The 20230-nt window shown below is 41.2% G+C and overlaps 1 long non-coding RNA gene across 3 annotated transcripts; it reads right to left on the minus strand.

The window, feature by feature from the left end:
• Positions 1–125: 125 nt before the first annotated feature.
• LOC140254190 (uncharacterized) lies at positions 126–18766 on the minus strand. 3 transcript variants are annotated; one of them, XR_011904086.1, is made up of 5 exons: positions 18712–18766; positions 15886–16009; positions 14588–14723; positions 11501–11624; positions 126–1604 (listed from the first exon to the last, which is right to left on the minus strand). It is a non-coding gene; the product is annotated as an uncharacterized lncRNA (long non-coding RNA). The 3 variants fall into 3 exon arrangements; XR_011904085.1 differs by lacking the exon at positions 126–1604 and adding an exon at positions 4771–5649; XR_011904087.1 differs by lacking the exon at positions 126–1604 and adding an exon at positions 6291–6357.
• Positions 18767–20230: the final 1464 nt, after the last annotated feature.

Below are 20230 nucleotides of genomic sequence, written 5' to 3' on the forward strand. Positions count from 1 at the left end.
TTCACATATAGAGTAGTGTGAACGTAGATTTTGCAACAGAAAATACTTGAAAAAGATACCTTCAATTTGCAGATTTAAGTAGCTATGAACAAGAACAATTTTATTTTTTAAGAACAAGCCATCAATTCACTTAACGTACTTCCAATAAAGTCATAGAAGGTATCTGGAATTTCAAATCCTGTCATCTTCTTTTATAGTTATTTCATCACTCTAATACACCTTTAAGAAAGCTTCAATTTTATAGATATTTGCAATGCAGAAAAAAGGAAGTTGTTTAAAAAAAAATTCTGAGCATACAAAACAACCATTCACTTCCTATACAGTGTCTTCACATGCATACAACAAATGAATGACTGGGGAATTAATATTCCATACACAGGCCCATGCTGACATCCTCATAACACTGACTGTACATTAGTAGCTTGATGCAGTACCTGCTTAGCACTGCGTTACTATTAAACTGAGCGCCTCTTGGCAGACGATTTGCCATTGGTTCCAGAACAGACAAGTGTTAACAACACAGAGCTCTCAATACTTCTTAATGTCGAATGAAGCATGGACATTGTTCTTAATAAAGTTTTAATTTCCACTAGTGAACTATGCAGGAAGTATCAGAACAATACTAAATAGAAAATATACCTCTGACAACTATGTAAATGTAACACTGGAGATTCCAAGGACTGGAGTGTAACGCAAAACAATTATAAACCACAGAGTAAAAATCTATTAGATTCAGATCTAAGGTAAGTTTTACATGCTGTTTCTAGCTTCAATATATGAAAAGTCATATACAACTGCTTTATCTGAATCATATTATTTTTCTCCAGAAGAGGAAGGTGATCAGAATACTAGCTTAGGTCTCCAAGATAAAGCTCAGTTTTAATTTTTTGAAGTATTTATTTTCATTGAATTTTTCTCCCTGAAATAGACCACCACAGTAAAAATATCTGTTCCATTTGTAAACATTACCTAGAAACAGAAATGCCTCCCATAGGCAGGACTAAGTCCCAGATATGTGTAATCGCACTCTTATCCAATACACAAGCAACACTCAGTGAGCAAGCTTTATTTTCTCTTGGCTCATTCACTGGGAGAATGAGTAATTCTGGTTGCTATACAGACAAGGGAATAATTCATAGCTTTTTTCCTATTTAAGAACTAAGCAATATTCTCCACAAAGACATTAGATAGAAAACACAAAGTGAACTTAAGAAACGCATCTTCATATCTTCAAACAGTTTGCAATTGCTTTGCCACAGGATTTTGTGTCCAGTTCGTCTTATAGATGTTGAAAAAAAAAAAACAAACCTATCATCTATACACAAAGGCTGCTAAACACAGAGCTACCTGTGGTTGAGGCAGGCACTCAACTGCAGCTTTCTGAAGGACAGAAGGATACCCAGTGAAATGTTCACCGTAAGCGCATCTTGTTTGATGCTTCCTAACCATTTTCTGCAGGCTGCTGTTAGACACTGGATACTGGGTTGGCTAAACTTTGGAACTTCATATAGACAGTCTTGTACTCTTACATATTAACCTTACATACTTGTAGTTCTTGATTTCAGTATTTTGAGTATTCCAGAGAGGCTAAAAGAAATCCACACCTACAAGAAATGACAAGTTAAAACTTAGGCCAAATACATGGCAAACATCACTGTAATGCTCAATTCAAGTTACAAGCTCACTGTACATCAGCACTCAAATCCATCTCCAGTCAATATTGCACAGTGTGTGATAAGTTGAGGCAATAACACTAAAAGTAACTTTAACCATGGCTAAAAAGATAAGAGAAACACAATGGAGGTAAAAAACACATCATCTTCAGACCCTAACTTAAGAAATAAGAAAGCCCCATCACCTTCTAATAGCATTTGGACAAATCTTTTTCATCCTCTCCTAACTGTTTTCTAAGATAACATGTAAGCATCGGGGCATTCTCATTGCAGCATAAGCATCAGGCAAACAAAGCAATTCATGCTCATTTAGGAAAACTTAACTCTATATTGATGCAGCTAGATAGCAGTTCAACACTACTAATAACAACAAACTAAAATTAAAGCAGCAGACAGAAAATTAAAGGTGTGGGAAGATGGAGCTGCAACAATGTAACATAAGCAGAGGAAAGTTAGCAGAGAAAGTTTCTGATTTCTCTCACATTGCACACCAGGCAACTAAGAGCTCATCAGGCTCCAGTTTACAGCTGGGGACAGCTGAAATTGTGAGACTGCAGGAAGAATAAAGGCCATTCTGGTGTATTTTTTCTTTAATAAATGGTGAAAATTACTGGACTCTGGGTTCACATTACAAAGTACAAAGAAAACCATGAACTCTTCTTTGCGAAGAGGTTACTGGTAGATCACAGTTCCTTTGAAGTACAGTTCTCTACAGCAATATGGCAACACATAAAGAAATTGCCACCAAACCAGCATCATATATCTACCAGGAAATATCAGTGAAGAACCAGAAAATGCACCATGAATTCCATGATGGGCATGAACAGAGACCTACATTCCAATCAGTAGTTATGTTTTTATTTTTTTATTATATATATTTATTATATATAAACTATTTTATTATAATTTGGCATTACACAAAACCTGGTTGCCCCCTGTTACAGTTAGTACAAAAAGCACGCACCAACCGCTTAGTTCTCAAGAATTAACAGAATGAGCATTCAGAGGAACACTCCTAATTGGCCTTTTCTGCCCTCAAGACCCACTGAACGAGGGGACCACAGCTCGGCTCCTCACCCTCTTCCCTGTAACATTCTTTCCTTTAAAAACAAATGTAAGTCCTGTAATTTGAACGGCATAGATGGTAGATGTATCTGATGGTAGATGCCTATAGAAGAGCACACCCTTTTATCAGGCAAATAATGGCACTCCCCAGAGGGCTCCTACATCTTCAGCTATTTGTGATTCCAGTTCTGGTAAAGGTGGTTTCTCTATAGTTAACAGTCTTCAATAGGTTTATCTTCCACGAATTTGTCAATCTTTCCAGCAGTGAATGCAATACCTAAAAAGCTGTATCATCCTGGCACAGTACATTTCATAGATCAAGAGGTTAAGCAAGATTGACTTCTGATCTGACCCAGTCACAGCTTGCAAACACTCAAACAGAACAGGAGCTGCCATAGCATGGGAATCAAGTGTTGTTTCTGCATTTAGAACAAAGTAAGAACATATAAGTAAAGAAATTTGTAGTTATAAGGTAGAAGTCATAGGTACAAAGGCTGCAGCTCCTGTCTGTCCAGCTGTCTGAAATCAAACTACCGATATTTGGTGCTGGACAAATAAGGCCTGAGTAATAAAGGATCTAAAGAGGCAAAGTTAAAATAATTAACAGTATATACATATAAACTAGCAACAACATGAGTTTTAATATTTTCTAGTACACACTGTACAAATATACAAGTAGTGACATAGCTAAGGATGTGCCTGAAGAGATATCGATAAGGAGGACGGCGACTGACTGGTACAAGATAGCACGTGAATTAACAAGTTTCAGAATGAAATTAACAAATGCAAACCTCGGGTAAAACTGTAAAATTATACTACCAGCAGCATTTTAAAACCAGCAAGTGAAATAGCTCGGACCTAGGTTCAGGTGCCAAGTTGGTATTCATTTATGCTGACCTCACTTCACATGTATTTAATATCAACATACTCACTTGTGACCCATAGACCTGACCCTGGCAAGACCAATCCCTTCTAGAAAGGCATCTAGTTGCCTGCTGATAATCTGTGGAGAATGCACTACAGTAGTTCTTCACCGCCTGCTCATATTCTTCAGTGGGGAAAACAGTTTCAGTGCTGTCAGTACTCTGCTTGGTAATGCGCTGTCACTCCTCTTCCACACAGAGCAAATAAACAGTTCAGCCAAAATTATTTCATTACAACCTCCATGTCTTAGAGAAAGCCCAAGGCCGGTGAAGTTTTCACTGCAGGTTGCAGTAGCTCCTGACTGTCCCCAGGGAAAAGAGAGAAGCTGCACAACTCTACAGTGGTGGTCTGAGCTCCTGCTAAGCCACTATGTGTCAACATTACTGTTTTCCACAGACTTACATCTATGTAAGCAAACTTTTCAAACACACATGTAGGAAACACTGGGGTAATAACAATTACTCTACAAGACTGCATTCATCAAAAGTGCCAAACCAGAAATAACGCATCCAAATCCCTTTGGTTTGAAAACACTTCTCATCTCACAAACTGTGGTGTTAACATGTGACCACAAATAACACACAAATAATCACATGGCTAAACACGCCAAACAGCTCAAAAGCCCCTATAAGGGCTGAATTTGCTTCTTAAGCTGAGTTGAATCCTGTACAGCTTACTTGGCAAGAGAAATAAGAGTAGCAACAATGTATTTAAAAAGTACCACACTGAAGTATTGCTAGCCTTAGTGTTCTTCCAGACCTTGCCTGGAGTCATCCATTCTCACAGCGCACAAAGGGCTAGTATACGCCTAGTATGACTTAACCTGCTTTGCTGCCTTGAAGCACAAAGAGAAGGAGAAAAGGGACATACGTTGAGATTCCTGCACTGAGGAACTTGAAATTCTCTGGGGGAAAAGGCCTCCTGTTTGTCCAGCTGCAACAATGTAACATAAGCAGAGGAAAGTTAACAGAGAAAGTTTCTGATTTCTCTCACATTGCACACCAGGCAACTAAGAGCTCATCAGGCTCCAGTTTACAGCTGGGGACAGCTGGAAGTGTGAGACTGCAGGAAGAATAAAGGCCATTCTGGTGTATTTTTTCTTTAATAAATGGTGAAAATTACTGGACTCTGGGTTCACATTACAAAGTACAAAGAAAACAATGAACACTTCTTTGAGAAGAGGTTATTTGTAGATCACAGCTCCTTTGAAGTACAATTCTCTACAACAATATGGCAACACATTAAGAAATCGCCACCAAACCAGCATCATACATCTACCAGGAAATATCAATGAAGAACCAGAAAACGCACCATGAATTCCATGATGGGCATGTACAGAGACCTACAGTCCAATCAGTAGTTGTGTTTTTATTTTTTTATTATATATATTTATTATATATAAACTATTTTATTATAATTTGGCATTACACAAAACCTGGCTGCTAACCCCCTGTTAGTTACAGTTAGTACAAAAATCACGCACCAACCGCTTAGTTCTCAAGAATTAACAGAACGAGCATTCAACAGAGGAACACTCCTAATTGGCCTTTTCTGCCCTCAAGACCCACTGAACGAGGGGACCACAGCTCGGCTCCTCACCCTCTTCCCTGTAACATTCTTTCCTTTAAAGACAAATGTAAGTCCTGCAATTTGAACGGCAGCTGATGGTAGATGCCTGCAGAAGAGCACACCCTTTTATCAGGCAAATAATGGCACTCCCCAGAGGGCTCCTACATCTTCAGCTATGTGCGATTCCAGTTCTGGTAAAGGTGGTTTCTCTATAGTTAACGGTCTTCAGTAGGTTTATCTTCCACGAATTTGTCACTCTTTCCAGCAGTGAATGCAATACCTCAAAAGCTGTATCATCCTGGCACAGTACATTTCATAGATCAAGAGGTTAAGCAAGATCTGATCTGACCCAGTCACAGCTTGCAAACACTCAGAAACAGAACAGGAGCTGCCATAGCGTGGGAATCAAAAGTTGTTTCTGCATTTAGAACAAATTAAGAACATATAAGTAAAGAAATTTGTAGTTATTAGGTAGAAGTCATAGGTACAAAGGCTGCAGCTCCTGTCTGTCCAGCTGTCTGAAATAAAACTACCAATTTTTGGTGCTGGACAAATAAGACCTGAGTAATAAAGGATCTAAAGAGGCGAAGTTAAAATAATTAACAGTATATAGATATAAACTAGCAACAACATGTGTTTTAATGCTTTCTAGTACACACTGTAAAAATATACAAGTCACGACATATCTAAGGATGTGCCTGAAGAGATATCGGTAAGGACTGGAATCACCCCCCAGGCTCTTTGTTCAGCAAAGGTCTTCGGGACAGAATGGAAGAAGATTTGAAGGGAATCAACATATCAATACCATAAGAGTACCGAAACATCTTGGAAACAGAAGCAGTAGGATGGTGACTGACTGGCACAAGATAGCACATGAATTAACAGCTTCCAGGATGAAATTAGCAAATGCAAGCCTCAGGTAAAATTGTAAAATTATACTACCAGCAGCATTTTAAAAACAGCAAGTGAAATAGCTCGGATGTGGGTTCAGGTGCCAAGTTGGTATTCATTTATGCTGACCTCACTTCACATGTATTTAATATCAACATACTCACTTGTGACCCATAGACCTGACCTCGGCAAGACCAATCCCTCCTAGAAAGGCATCTAGTAGCCTGTTGGTAATCTGTGAAGAGAATGCACTACAGTAGTCCTTCACTGCCAGCTCCCATTCTTCAATGGGAAAAACTGTTTCAGTGCTGTCGGTATTCTGCTTGGTAATGCGCTATCACTCCTCTTCCACACAGAGCAAATAAACAGTTCATCCAAAATTAATTCATTGCAACCTCCATGTCTTAAAGAAAGCCCAAGGCTGGTGATGTTTTCACTTCAGGTTGCAGTATCTCCAGGCTGTCCCAGGGAAAAAGAGAGAAGCAGCACAACTCTACAGTGGTGCGGGCAACTATACACTGGTGTAATAACACTTGCTCCATAAGACTGCACTCATCGAAAGTGCCGAACCAGAAATAACCCATCCAAATCCCTTTGGTTTGAAAGCACATTTCATCTAACAGATAGATGTTAACATGTGACCGTAAATAACACATACAAATAAACACATGGATAAACACCTAACAGTTCTAAAGATCTCATAGGACTGAACTTGCTTCATAAGGTGTGGAATCCTGTACAGCTTACTTGGCAAGAGAAATAAGAGTAGCAACAATGTATTTAAAAAGTACCACACTGAAGTATTGCTAGCCTTAGTGTTCTTCCAGACCTTGCCTGGAGTCATCTGTTCTCACAGCGCACAAAGGGCTAGTATACGCCTAGCCTGACTTAACCTGCTTTGCTGCCTTGAAGCACAAGGAGAAGGAGAAAAGGGACATACGTTGAGATTCCTGCACTGAGGAACTTGAAATTCTCTGGGGGAAAGGCCTCCCGTTTGTCCAGCTGCATATACTAGAATGTAGTGGAAAAGATTGAATGCAGGAGTGGAGTACATTAGAGAGCAGAAGGCTTTGGGGGAGTTTATAAAGGACTAGAAGACAAGCACAAGAAGCATTTTGTCTGTCATGGGGTAAAGAGATGCAGGAGGAGAGGTTCTGGGAGTTACTCACCGGGAAAGGAGGAGCTGTAGCACAAAGTTGGATAGGTTGTCAACTATGTTGCTGAGGCAGAAGGGGGATGGACAGTAGAAAGTGAGGAGCTAGATGCTCTGTACTGGAATGAGCTGCAAATTGGGACATACACTGAGGGGCATTCAGCTAAGAGACAATGAAAAGTAGAGTGAAAACCCTGCAGGGTGTGCAGGACTTTGAAGTAGGTTTAAATTCAAAACAATTCTAGCCAAGGATACCCTAATTAAGGATTTAGGTACTTAAGCACATATTCGAGAATTTTCCCCTGATCACCCTACCCACACATCAAGTCTTCCTACTCCTATTGCCAGAGATGCACTAATTATGGCTCACGTAATCCAGTCCATCAATTGGAGCATAAAAGACATTACATTCTCTATAGCTATTGGGAACAAAGGAAATACCCTGGTGTATTTCTGGATCCCAAAAATCCATGTGAGAGTCGAGCCTCAATCACAGAAAAACTAAGATGGTACCAGGAAAACAGACAAAATGAATAAAATTCCTTAAGACAGTGAAACTCAAAAACACTGTCTCAAAACCATTGTGAACTGAGAAGTCAGATGCTGCAGTGTTCGAGTTAACACTAATCACAACAGTTTGCAGTCTACTTGCTTTTACATGTTCACAACCTAATTGTAAAGGAGGCCAAAGGCCCTGCTTGGCTATGGAGCATACCAACTAAGCAGAAATCTAGTGACACACACAAAAATCATAACAAATCTCACAGTTCATTTTCAGCCCTTAAGTAACCAGCTCTGCTGCTTTCATTAGGAAAACACAGAATTAAGTAGGAGTTTCGCATGCAGGCTCACATGCCTCAGTAAGGCTATAACAAACAGCACCTGAATTCGAGTGGACAGGAACTGTGATAGGTAAGGGTTCAGTTTGTTAGTCAGATCGAAACTCAATGGTGCTTTCTCAGGTGTCCTGGAATGTAAACAGTGTTGTAAAATATAAATTGTGTTATAAACAAGGGAAACTAAGAAGCTGCATGCACTGCAAAATACACATTGCCAGGGCACATAAGCTGCTAGAAAATAACCAGAGAATAACAGAAAAGATTGCTGAATTTCACCCCCACGATCATCAGGAGACAAGAAAGTGCACCCCCACACACAACAACATAGGACCCCAGCAATAACCTGTGCAGCCACAAGAATGACTGGAACGTATGCAATAGATAAGAACTGTGTAACTGCAGAACTGATCCTTTGTTCAAGTTGCGACCTTGGCACCTTGGTGGAGTGTAGACTGCCCTCAGCACCCAGCACTGTTTTGCTCATTGCACCACCTTGCTTAATTGAATCAATCTATCCCTTTATGTATCACACTAGACTTTGTCTAGCTTTGTCATGGGAATCTGTAACAGGGACATTATACTAGACCTTAAGGAGCAGTAGGTAAAGCATCTACTGAAGACACTGGGCAAAGAAGAGGAGGCCAGGAAGAAAACTAGCCTCAAGAGCAGCCTATAAGGGAAATTGCAGTGCCAGCCTTGAAGCTTAACAGGTTCCGTGCTACTCAGTTACATGCGCTGGGAGCCATCAGAGGTAAGCGGAAATAACTGACAGCCACCACAATACTCTTCCTACACTATCAAAACAGCACAGCAACATTGACAGCTAAATCCCATAAACAAGCGATTGCAATTATAAGAAAGCATAGGGCTTGCCTGTGGAAGCCAAGAGATCATCTTGCCAGCATGGGAAAACAACAGAGACAATACAACTGTGTATATTGCTGATGCCCGTTCTGTTCAAAATTTCCAGCAAGCTGAAAGGCAAGGTATCTAAAACAGGAGAGAGAAATATAAAGCCACAGTGGATCCTATTAAACACATTTAAAGCAACACAGGCCCATAGACTGCTCAGACATCGTAAATCCCCCTGCCACAGGTAAGGAAGGAAGGCAGCAGTCCCTTGGCTTTCTGCCTTCACCTGTGTTGCCACTACACTGTAGGCTGTCCACCCTACACGATTGACCTCTTAACCTCCTGGTTGAAAAACATCCACTCTTCCTTAGGGGCGAATTTTGAACCTACAGCGTGCCCCACAGTTGCTTTCCCAAATGCAATACGGTGAGTAAGGCTAACAGCAACGCATTTACAACAGGAGACTTTCTGCTTCTGGTGTTCAAGGGAGATTTGACTACAGTAATTGTTCTGCTCCCTGTATTTAAAGAGGCTGCATTGCATACCATGGAATTTTATTTAACCAAGTGGAGAACAACAACATGACTAACCTAGAGATGGATTTAATAACTAACAAAATAGACTTGAAAAAAGGGCAATGAAAGGTCTTAAAAGTTCCCACAGGTTTGGATGAACATTAAGAATACTCGTGGAATCACTAAATCATTTGGGTTGAAAGGAACATTTAGAAGATCACCTAGTTGCAATTGCCCTGCTGTCAGCAGGGACACCTCCCTCTAGACAAAGTTGCTTCATGCCTCATCCAGCCTGGCTTTGAATGCTTGGGAAGGGGGGGAGGGATTCATAACCTCAATGGGCAACACGTTCCAGCATCTCACCGCCCTCACAGTAAAAAATTTCGTTCCGATTTCTAGTACAAATCTACCCTTTTCCAGTTTAAAGCTATTTTCTTCCATCCTGCTACTGCACACCCTTAAAGAAGTCCCTCCCCCATAGCCTTCAGCACATCAGCAAGCACAGGTAAGTCCTAATCAAAAACAGTTAACGCTGCAGGCGAGATGAGGGAAGAAAAGCAGTATGTGATGCAAAGTGGAAAAGTATAAGTCCTAATGATGCTTGCCTGGACGTTCCAGAGCAAACCTTCAACAAAACAGCTCTGACAGTGTTCATCCATACCTCAGCACCTCTGGAAGTAACTAAGGACATACATGCATTCTTTGTTTTTATTTTATATATACAGGCAGCAGCTTCCAAAGTTTAATCAAGGCAAAAAGTTGATTAACTGCCTTCAGCTGAAGCCTGCCAGCAAACAGCCCTTTACCTATGCACTGAGCATTTGCTGTGTGCTGTTTTAGCCTTTGAACATTTCTGTGGCACCCCATCCCAAAAGCTCACCACTCACCTCAGCAGCTGGCTGGAAGATTAGCTCTACAGCTCACATCAGAAAGGACCACTTTTACAGATAAATGAGGAAGAAACTGAGGAATTCTGACTGTGCATGTGGAAAAGGGGCCAGAACAGAAAGAAGTACAGAAATAGCTTTTGCTTTGCAACGAAGACAAGCATTTCTAGGTATACATATGCAAAATGAAGCTGAAGTACTAAGAAATACCTTCAGACCAAACACAACACAACCTGTGTAAAAGAAGCGTTCAATATAAGTAGTAGTACTACAAACATGCCTCATCCACTCCTTTCAGCAAGCAAATCTCTCTAGTCACTTAATGGCAGTCACCTGTTAACCGAGTTTGGGGAGAAACTTGCTAGGAATAGGCAGGACTTGGGAGGAGTTTGATAGAATGGGGGCAAGGCGTTGGCTTATCCATAGCACATTTCAAAGGAAAAAGCTCCTGGAATTGCAGATCTGAAACCTTCAGATAAGAAACTGGACCAATCACCGTAAAAGAAAGCTCGTTCAAACTGACTTGACTATACATTGTGCATGTCCAAGACGGAGTGAAAAGCAAGAAAACATTCAAGGTATTAGTTAGCATAGGACAACCCACTGTGTAGAATGGTTTAGCAATACCTACTTTGGGTAATCATGAGTGTGCATTTTGCATGGTATAAATATCACTGCTTGAGGGACACTAGTTACACAGCTGTGGTAGTGTAGGGGAAACTCCACATCGTTCAGGTGCATATACCTTAAATGAACTACCTTCCATTCTGACTCTTGTTAGTCAGAGTGTTGTTCTGCAGGTCAACTGCACTGTTCCAGCAACAGGTTAAGACACTAAGGAGAAAGCTTTTTAGTCTGTCTTTTAAACCTCCTAGAAGCAAAAGCTACTCATTCCCTATATGCTGGGATCTACTTGCTTCCTACATGTGCACAACACACCTGCCAGATTTAATAACCTCAACAGCCTGCATATCCCATAGAGCAGAGAGAAGACAGGATAAACATGATGAAGTCAGCATGTCAAGGTGTAGCTATGGCCACATTCATTGAAATGTCGTGTTGCTCTTGAAAATAAAATTAACACCATTAGTTAAATAACACTCAAAAGGATTTCAGAAATGCGAACCCGTACCTGCCTTCAGTGACACTGCAGAACTGGCTTCCTCTTCCATCAGCTAACAAACCTGAAGACTCGAGCTGATTCCTTGTCAAAACATCCTGATCAACAATTACACTTCTGGCCAAGCAACACGTGCCTGTACCCAAAAAGAACATAATATTAACTGACAAATTAGTTAAGAACACCCCTCCCCAGAAGGAATTATGTCCTTTTCTAAAAGAAATCAAAGACTAGTTAATAAAAGAAGGAAATTCTCACTTAGCACTTAAACCCTCCCAGGCACAGCTGTTGCTGCAGAGTTTCTGCGACAGCTGTGTATGCCTCTTACTACTAATCCCGTCACTTCCCCTGGAGGTACCCATATCACCTGGGAGCGGTTACTGTGGAAACCACAGACAGTTGGTTTTCCCTCAGAGAAAGTGTTACTAAGAGGGAAGTGAGGAGGAAGGAGGGTATTCAGGTGATGTTATTGAACAGTGCAGCGATCAAAACTACATACTAAAGCTGAGAGGATTTGAATCAATTTATTTTTCCAGCAACAGGAATTTCAGTACATCTCCTCTGCTCAAAACAGAGATAACAGCCTCGGTGCCGCTCACTCCACATTAGATAACGGTGCCACATAAAACCTCAAGTGTCGGAAAGAAGCTATGGGAGTCAGTGAGGCAAGGTGTGCAACAGAGCAAAACCAGAAAAGGCAAAATGCTGTCTACACAGCTTTGCCCTCAGCTCAAAGGAAACAAACCTATCCGCAACCATGGCAGGGCAAGCGAACATATCGGAGCCTATCTAGGAGACAGGAAGATGAGGGCCCCAATACTGTGGCTGTGTGGGCTGGCATGGCCTCCCCTTCTTAGTCAGCAACTGAACAAGCTGAACAAGGTGATCCTTTACTCAGCCCCAGTAAGACCTCAGCTGCAGAACTGTGTCCAGTTCTGGGCTCCCTAGTACCAAAAAAGACAGGGACCTCTTGGAAAAAATCCAGCAGAGGGCCACAAAGATAGTGAAGGGACTGGAGCATCTCCCCTATGAAGAAAGGCTAAGAAAACAGTCTGTTTAGCCTTGAGAAAAGACAACTGAGAGGGGATCTAATTCAGGTATATAAATATCTGAGGTGTGGGGGCAATAGCAGCAAGGCCAGTCTCTCTTCAGAGGTATGTGGAGACATGACAAGGGGAAGTGGACATACTATGGAACATAGGAAGATCCACACAAATGTGCGCAAGAACTTCCTTACTGTGATTGTGACGGTGCACTGGAACAGGCTGCCCAATGGGGTTATTCAAGTCCCACTTGGACTCCTACCTGTGCAACCTGGTCCCTTCCAACCCCTACAGTTCTGTGATTCTGTGAAGTACATGGCTGGGAAAGACACAAAGCAGTGGTCACAGTAATAGATGGTTAGTGAGCCCTGTGAAACAGGTTGGCACTGTGCCTCCCTGCCAGCCACACCTGTGAGTAGGCTCTTAACAGGCAAGAAAAGTTACAAGTAGTTAAACATCAGAACAAGCCATTTACACAAAAATGAGCAACTTCAGATGGAAGAAAATTGCTGGGCAAGTGCTGAGGTTTAACCTCACAGGTGGGAATGCACCACACAGTCACTAACTACAGTGGCATGGGGAGAGAATGGGGGGGGAAATTATATAACACCACATAGGTTGATATAAGCCTATTTACTAAAATAGAGAAAAGGATATGAATTACAAGCTTATATACATAAATGGATATAAACAACTGGTGATGCACAAGTAATTGCTCACCACCTCCTGACCAATGCTCCAGCTAAACCCGGAGCAGAAGACAGATGAACACCCACCCCCCGTAGGTCAGATTCAGGCCACTCTCCTAACTCTGCTACCTCCCGGCTCCTTGCACACTTTGCTGTGAACAGCCTCAACTCTGTACAACACTGCTTTACAACACCTTTAATAATAATAAAAAATATTATTATTAATTTATAAAATGATATCATAGTTATCAACTAGAGAAAAAATTAAACCAATATGCCACGCACTCTGAATAAAGCAATTGCAGCCCAGTTGAAACAAAGACAGTAAACTGAGGACAGCTCTACCTTGGAGGTGATAGCTGTGACTCAGAAGATAGCTCTATTCAGACCTGTCGATCACAACTTCTATTAACATAACATGCATTAAAACAAGGGCACAGATTTCTCTCTTGACATACTCAAAAGACAAACAAGACAAAGAAGCCTGTCTACAGACTATTTCCCAACAGCTTACCTAAGATCCTCATGCACTGCACAAAGGGGAACTGACCATTGATGGGCCACAGAGGCAGGAAGCATTTCTCTAAACCACACAGCCTTCACAATCCTGCCTCGTGGACAAGAACAAATCACGCTACCTGAAGGCAGAAGTCGATTGGCATATCACTTCCCCAAGCAGCTAATGGAAAATCAAGTTCAGGGGGTCACAGAAAAAGCAGCAGCTGTCTCAAGTGGCTGGAACATTCTCTAAGCCCAGGCCCCCGCAAAAGATTTATCTACCTGGGAGCTCTCACGTGCTATCCAGAGAACCAAGATTACAAAGACAACAACCACAGCACATTACAAACTACCTCTTTCTTTTTAAAATGAAAACTAAATGAGAGTTTTTCATCCTCTTCTGAATAAATCCTATATCCAAACAGCAAAATAATTATACACTGTCTTACTGAAGCACCTGTGTAGTGTCATAGGTAAGACAGCACACTCAGAAGAAAAACAACTAAATAGAAAGAAACTGTGATCAGGTTCTAAAGAGTTAAGCTGACGCCTACATTCATGCAGTAGAGGCATTTTCCTACATAAAACCTTGAACTTCAAATAGCATATAATACAGAGACAGCACGATGGATAACTTGAGACATTAATACCACAACAGGAGATGATAAAGAAATGAAGCTAAAAATTAATAAAAACATAAAAAAAGAAACATAACAGGCTCTCATGCCGTATCAGTTGTCACAGCATGAATCATCAGCTTAAGCACAGCGTTAGAGGACATGCTTACATGACTTTTAGAACATGACATTTAGAACAAGTTAATAAACATTTGGTCAGCTCAGCATGAAGTCAGATTCATCTCCACTCACCTGTACTCCTTTAGTCAATGAAACAGTCACTCCCATATAGAGATGTCCAGTACAGTCAATGAACCAAGTCCTTCACAGAAAGCAACTTCTTGTGGATGTACCCAGACGGTTAGTAATTATGGACAACTGCATTGCACTCAAAGGGAAAAACACCAGTCTTAAACTGATCAGTTATGATGCAACTACACCTAGTTCACATCTCACACCAAAACCCTTGGAATCAGCTCCACGTTTCCTCTAGCACTTCCTGTCTGTGGGACCATAGCAGCATTCAATACCCAAATAAGTCAGTACCCATCAGAGCTGGTATTGATTTTAGATCCTGATTCACAATGTGTAGTTTTTATCTAGGCCAATTTAGTAGTGATGGACAGTACTACTTTAAATAGATAACCATACATTACAGAAACTTATTTTCTAGGGAGAAGGTGTCATGCAAAATTAACTCTCCTCGTTAGAAGAGTCAGCACCCTGCAAAGAAAGCACTGGCATTCAGGGAATGCATTTTGGCACATGGAGTTTTGTAACGCTTCACCAATTTATGATGAAACCAAGGCAAAAATCACACTCAATGATTTTTCATGTTCACTAATTATCCCCGTGTACTCAATTAAAAATAAAAAAAAGTAATTTCTTAGATATCTCTGAAAATAATGATCCATAATCCAACCTAAATACCCAACACATCTCTCTTGATACTCCTTAATCTCTTAGCTTTTGTTCCCTCAAAAACATGCATTCCATTTGAAAAGAATTAATGCCACCTGCTTAATGCACATTTTCATGCTTTTATTATACACCAAAAATACCCGGAAAACAACATGACGACCCAAGTAAACATCTTAAAGGGACCTAAAAGAAAAAAGTCTCACAGTATATTCTGGAAAAAAAACGAAGGGTTTGTGGAATAAATGCCATTTAGGAAGTTTAAAGATGACAGAAACCAGCTCATTTTCAACAACATATGCACCAGTGAAAGGAACCTAAAACTGCAGAAACACCTTGAATCAGCCAAATAAACCCTCCCACACAAAACAAGACTATTAGCAAAACAAGAACCACAAAACATCCCTACTCAGACATCAGAGCTGGTTGAAGTAGGCCTGCTACAAGCATACACCTCAAAAAGCAAAGGAGAGAGGGATTACACATTGCTTCAGGCTATTGCAAAGCCAGGCAGATGAAAGGGCTCACCATGCCGTAGAATAGGGAACAAGTGAGCCACATAACGGCTAAAACCCTCCTCCGAAGCTTCATACCCGCTCAATTAGAGTGTGCCAGCAAAAATAAAAATGTACCTGGTGTACAGCTCGGTTCTACATCCACCCACATCAGCTGGGACTTCCTGTAACTTCTTTCTAAAGGTCTCTGGATGAGCCGCCAAAAGACTAAAATCCATCAGACTCTGTATCCTTTCTTTCACTGTGACAACAGAACAAGATAAAATGCAACTCAATCAGATCATTCACAACACGTAGTATATGAAAGCATACGTACATAAAGCAGTTCCAGCAAACACTGACATTTTAAAGTACCTAAGACAGAAATGAGCTCCTTCACAGTAACAGCAGAACACGCTCACGGAGGAGCCCGCATAAACATCCCTACCCTTGTTTTACCTCTGAAGAGATCCTGTATTTTCAGACTGCCATTCCTTTTCACCTCCAAAAGGTGACGCTGTATCGTAGGTTCCTAGTTCTGCTCTTCACAGAGGCTGCCCTACAGCAGAAATTAACAGCCTGCATAATTCAATAACTTGCAGGACTGCACTGCAGACAGCACTGAAAAATGGGTTGCTCTTACTGAAGTGAGAATACATTCTGTGTTTTAAGCAGACCACTTCCTAGATATAGCTTCAAAGCCAGTAATGTCAGCTAAAATGAGAGTAAGTGAACTCTCACTTGAAGACAAACTGCTGGAAGCTACTGAGATAACATTACTCTGGAATAACCATCTGGATCAACAAAAGTCCAGAAAATAATCTTCACAGATCACTATCTCTGCAGGAAAAGAACCCTCAAAGCTAATTACTTCATTAACTATGACACAACGTTAAGAATCCACCAACTGGAACTTCTTAATACCTCTCCTTTCCCTCAGACACCTGATATCAGAAGCTTCAAATCTCAACAGTATGTGAGCTGCCAGCCAGTCTTTAAAAAAGTAAAAAAATAAATCCCAAACAATAGCAAGTTAGTAACTACAGAAGTAAAAATAAACTCCAGTAATGCCACTAATAAACTCAGTCCTTCAAAGAATGTAAAAAAAAAAAACTTGTGCTCAAACAGCTGGAGACCCAAGGTACAAACTGTCCCTACATTTGCCAATTAAAACAGCCCTGCTCCAACTGATCCAAAGAAGTAAAGTCAGTCTCTGTCCACATTGAGTGTTTTCCATCAATATGAATGGAGGCAGCTAAGGGACACCATGCAGCACAATTAACATCAGGAAGGAAACATTCAGTGAAGACTCCTAACAAAACCCTCTCTGTGATATGCCCAGCTTTACAGCCTACTCGCACAGTACTGAATAGAGAGTATAATGAATGCACTCTAGCTCCTGGGATGTTATTTTTTCCACCCTATGTAAATGTTACATGACTGTAGTCTCTGTGGGGATTTACTCTGAAGACTCTGTAGGAATTACAAAAACAGTATTACCACTGAACACCATCTTCTATTCAGAAATCAACATTGGCATTCAGACTCCCGGCTACAAAGGGATGTCTACACATCCCTAAAGACCCTGTTCCTTATCAGAGCAAGATTCGTAACCCTACAGGAAGTGCATGTAATTTCCAATTCTCAAAATCTTCCCTTGTTTTGCATAATATAATCACTTGCTTGATCTTTACAGTTGCTCTTAGTAACCTCAAGCATTACCTGATAATTTATGAAACCTATGAGCTGAGCAGCCTGCCAAAACATTTACATTATACGTCAAGTAATAACCTCCAAAACTCACAGTTCTGTACATTCGAGTAAAAAATCATTTCCACTAGTACTAAAGAGCAATTGAACTAGTCAATGACATTCACGAGTCACCTCTCAGCCCTATCAAGCCAGGCTTTTTTCCCCTAGAACAGGTAGCTTCACACTACCCTAACCTGAAATAATGAATATAAAACAGAAATAAAAGTGTATCTGTAAGCTTGAGAAAATAAGGTAAACAGCAAAAAAGAAACTCTAGAGACAACTCTTATGTCCTAACTTACAAAACTTCACAGCTTTGGTCCATAATTCATACCTGTTTATTCCTGCTTCTCCTGCACCTTTGAGTAGTTGCTACTCCTTCCCTTAAAAGCGGAAAAATAAAAGTAGACAAGCCTGCCTGTTTAAAGTGGCTCACCCAGGCACGGTAGCTCTCCACAACAACGGTACTACACAGCAGCAGGACTTCCTTTCCTAAGCAGCAGTTGTTGGAACACTAACAATGTTTCTCAACTCTGAAGTAACTGAAGGTATAAGTGACTGATTAGAAAAAAACATCCCAAACCACAGAAAACTAAAATTTACTTAAAGAAAAATACGGCCACAGGAACAAAATTAAGTAAACCCACCACTTACCTACAGAAAACCTCCCTTATTCAGGTACCTGTAACAAAAGGTACCCCCAACATCCCTTAAATGAGAACTGCAAAGGGGAGGATCCTGGCTCCACCCCTTCTTGTCAGCTGCATTGTGTGCACCTGAGCTCCCCCGAGTCAGCCCTAGCTTCCTACCTGATGCTGTCACCTGTTTAATCTCCGACCTACAATTCTGCTACCACATGAAATGAAAACCTGCTTTCAAAACATAACAAAAGGAAACATGCAGTGAGATCTCTAATGGGAAAGCATTATTTCATAGAATGACAGTTTATGGATTATTGGAAATCATGGAATACACGTGAAATGTAAAGGTTAAGCATAAAAGACTGGAATTGCTGCTACAGAACAAACACTTGTAGTGGAAACACAGTCCTCAGAAACATGTTCTTACAGAGAGAAAAATAGCTAAAGCTTAATGTACACATGCATGGAAGAAAGGAAAGACTCACCCAATAGAGGCCTTCAGTCTGCTGGAAACACTGAAGCAAGCAAACAGTAACAAGTATTTAACAGATTATTAAATGGAAAGACTCACCCAATAGAGACCATCAGTCTGATGGAAACACAGAAGCAAACTCCACCAAAGAACAACCTCAAAGGGATGCTGCTCCAGCCCTGGTCAGCCCTTAAATGAGGTCTAGAGGAGGTGGAGTCAGGCTCTACCCCATACGGGAGCACAGCTGAATTACCCTCACCTGTGCTCCCAAAGCTGACCTGAAGCTTGCCTCAGCTGATTAATCAGTGGTTCAGGCTGTGATTACATATACATATACATACATGCACAAATGCATATACTAATACATATGTATTTATTTAACATGCAACATGAGACTGAGCTCAGCTGTCAGGTTTTCAAAGGTACGTTAATGTAACTAGAGGATGGCAATATACAAGGGCTGCAGAGAATTTTCCTTTTGTAATTCTGTACTTAACAGTGTATGTGTCTCTGTTGTGCTTTTGCCTTGGCGTGCAGCTGTGTACCTCTTAGGTGCTAGATACACTTCCCGAGTGGAACAGGAGAGCGAACTGGGAAAGTGAATGTACAAGGATCCGCGAGTTGAGAAGAAGACTGTTTACTGAGTAAATCAAAAGCTGCATGACTAAGAAAAAGAAAAGAACAAATTCATTCACTACTCCACACTGAGTAGTGAATATATGCTACATACTCCAATATATACTAAAAAGTCCATACCCACTGGAGGAGTGGTGTTGGAACAGGCAACATCCAGGTGTCCCAAACACAACTATTCTGTGATTCTGTGAGTCTGCCTTTATGATCAAAAAGTGGCAACAGTTCATACTTGTTTTCACACAGGAGAGCTTAGCCCTGCTAGAATCAGAGGAGCAGAGAAGCATGCAGTGAAGCCCAGTGCCCCGTGCCACATCTGGGCTGGTGCAGGAAAACGAGTGGGGAGAGCTGCAGCGTGCCCGCTGCGCCTCATCCTTTGCCATCTCCAACATCCCATCTCACGGACAAAGGCTGATACTGGTTGCATGGCCACGGAACTGTCATTAGTGGGCTCCCTGTGATTCACAAAGCAAGACAAGAACATCTGTTCTCAGGTGAGAAAATAAATGGACAGTGCTCTGCCTTTTGTTGTTATAGCCACCGGCTTGGGATCCTTAACGGACTGGCAGGGGACAAAAATGCACCAGAACTTTTCTATAGCCAAAAGGCGTTTGTGTCCTTGTAGCAGCAGGTAACACAGACCACAAAGCTGAAATTCTTTTGCACAGTCACCAGACCACATCAACGTCTTTTTAAATGAGGAAGTGGTGAATCACAAGGACATGGCAGAACATGGCACAGTCTTGGATGGTGTGTGATGCTGACATCTCCTTCCTCTTGGTTTAGAAGTTCATTTGGGCAGAGGAAAGAAGCCATCTTAAAAAGATGGCAATCTTTGCTCTTAGCTATACAGGTGCAGTCTCTCAGCACAGTGCCAAGTCTCAGTGTGCTGTTCCAGACCGTAACTTTGCCTTCTCCACAGTGCACAGTCCTTCCACACAACCTGAAAACTGTCCCTTGTGAATCCCTGTTTTTGGAGATGTCT

This window comes from Excalfactoria chinensis, chromosome 6 (genome assembly GCF_039878825.1).
Source record: "Excalfactoria chinensis isolate bCotChi1 chromosome 6, bCotChi1.hap2, whole genome shotgun sequence".
Classification (NCBI taxonomy): domain Eukaryota; kingdom Metazoa; phylum Chordata; class Aves; order Galliformes; family Phasianidae; genus Excalfactoria; species Excalfactoria chinensis.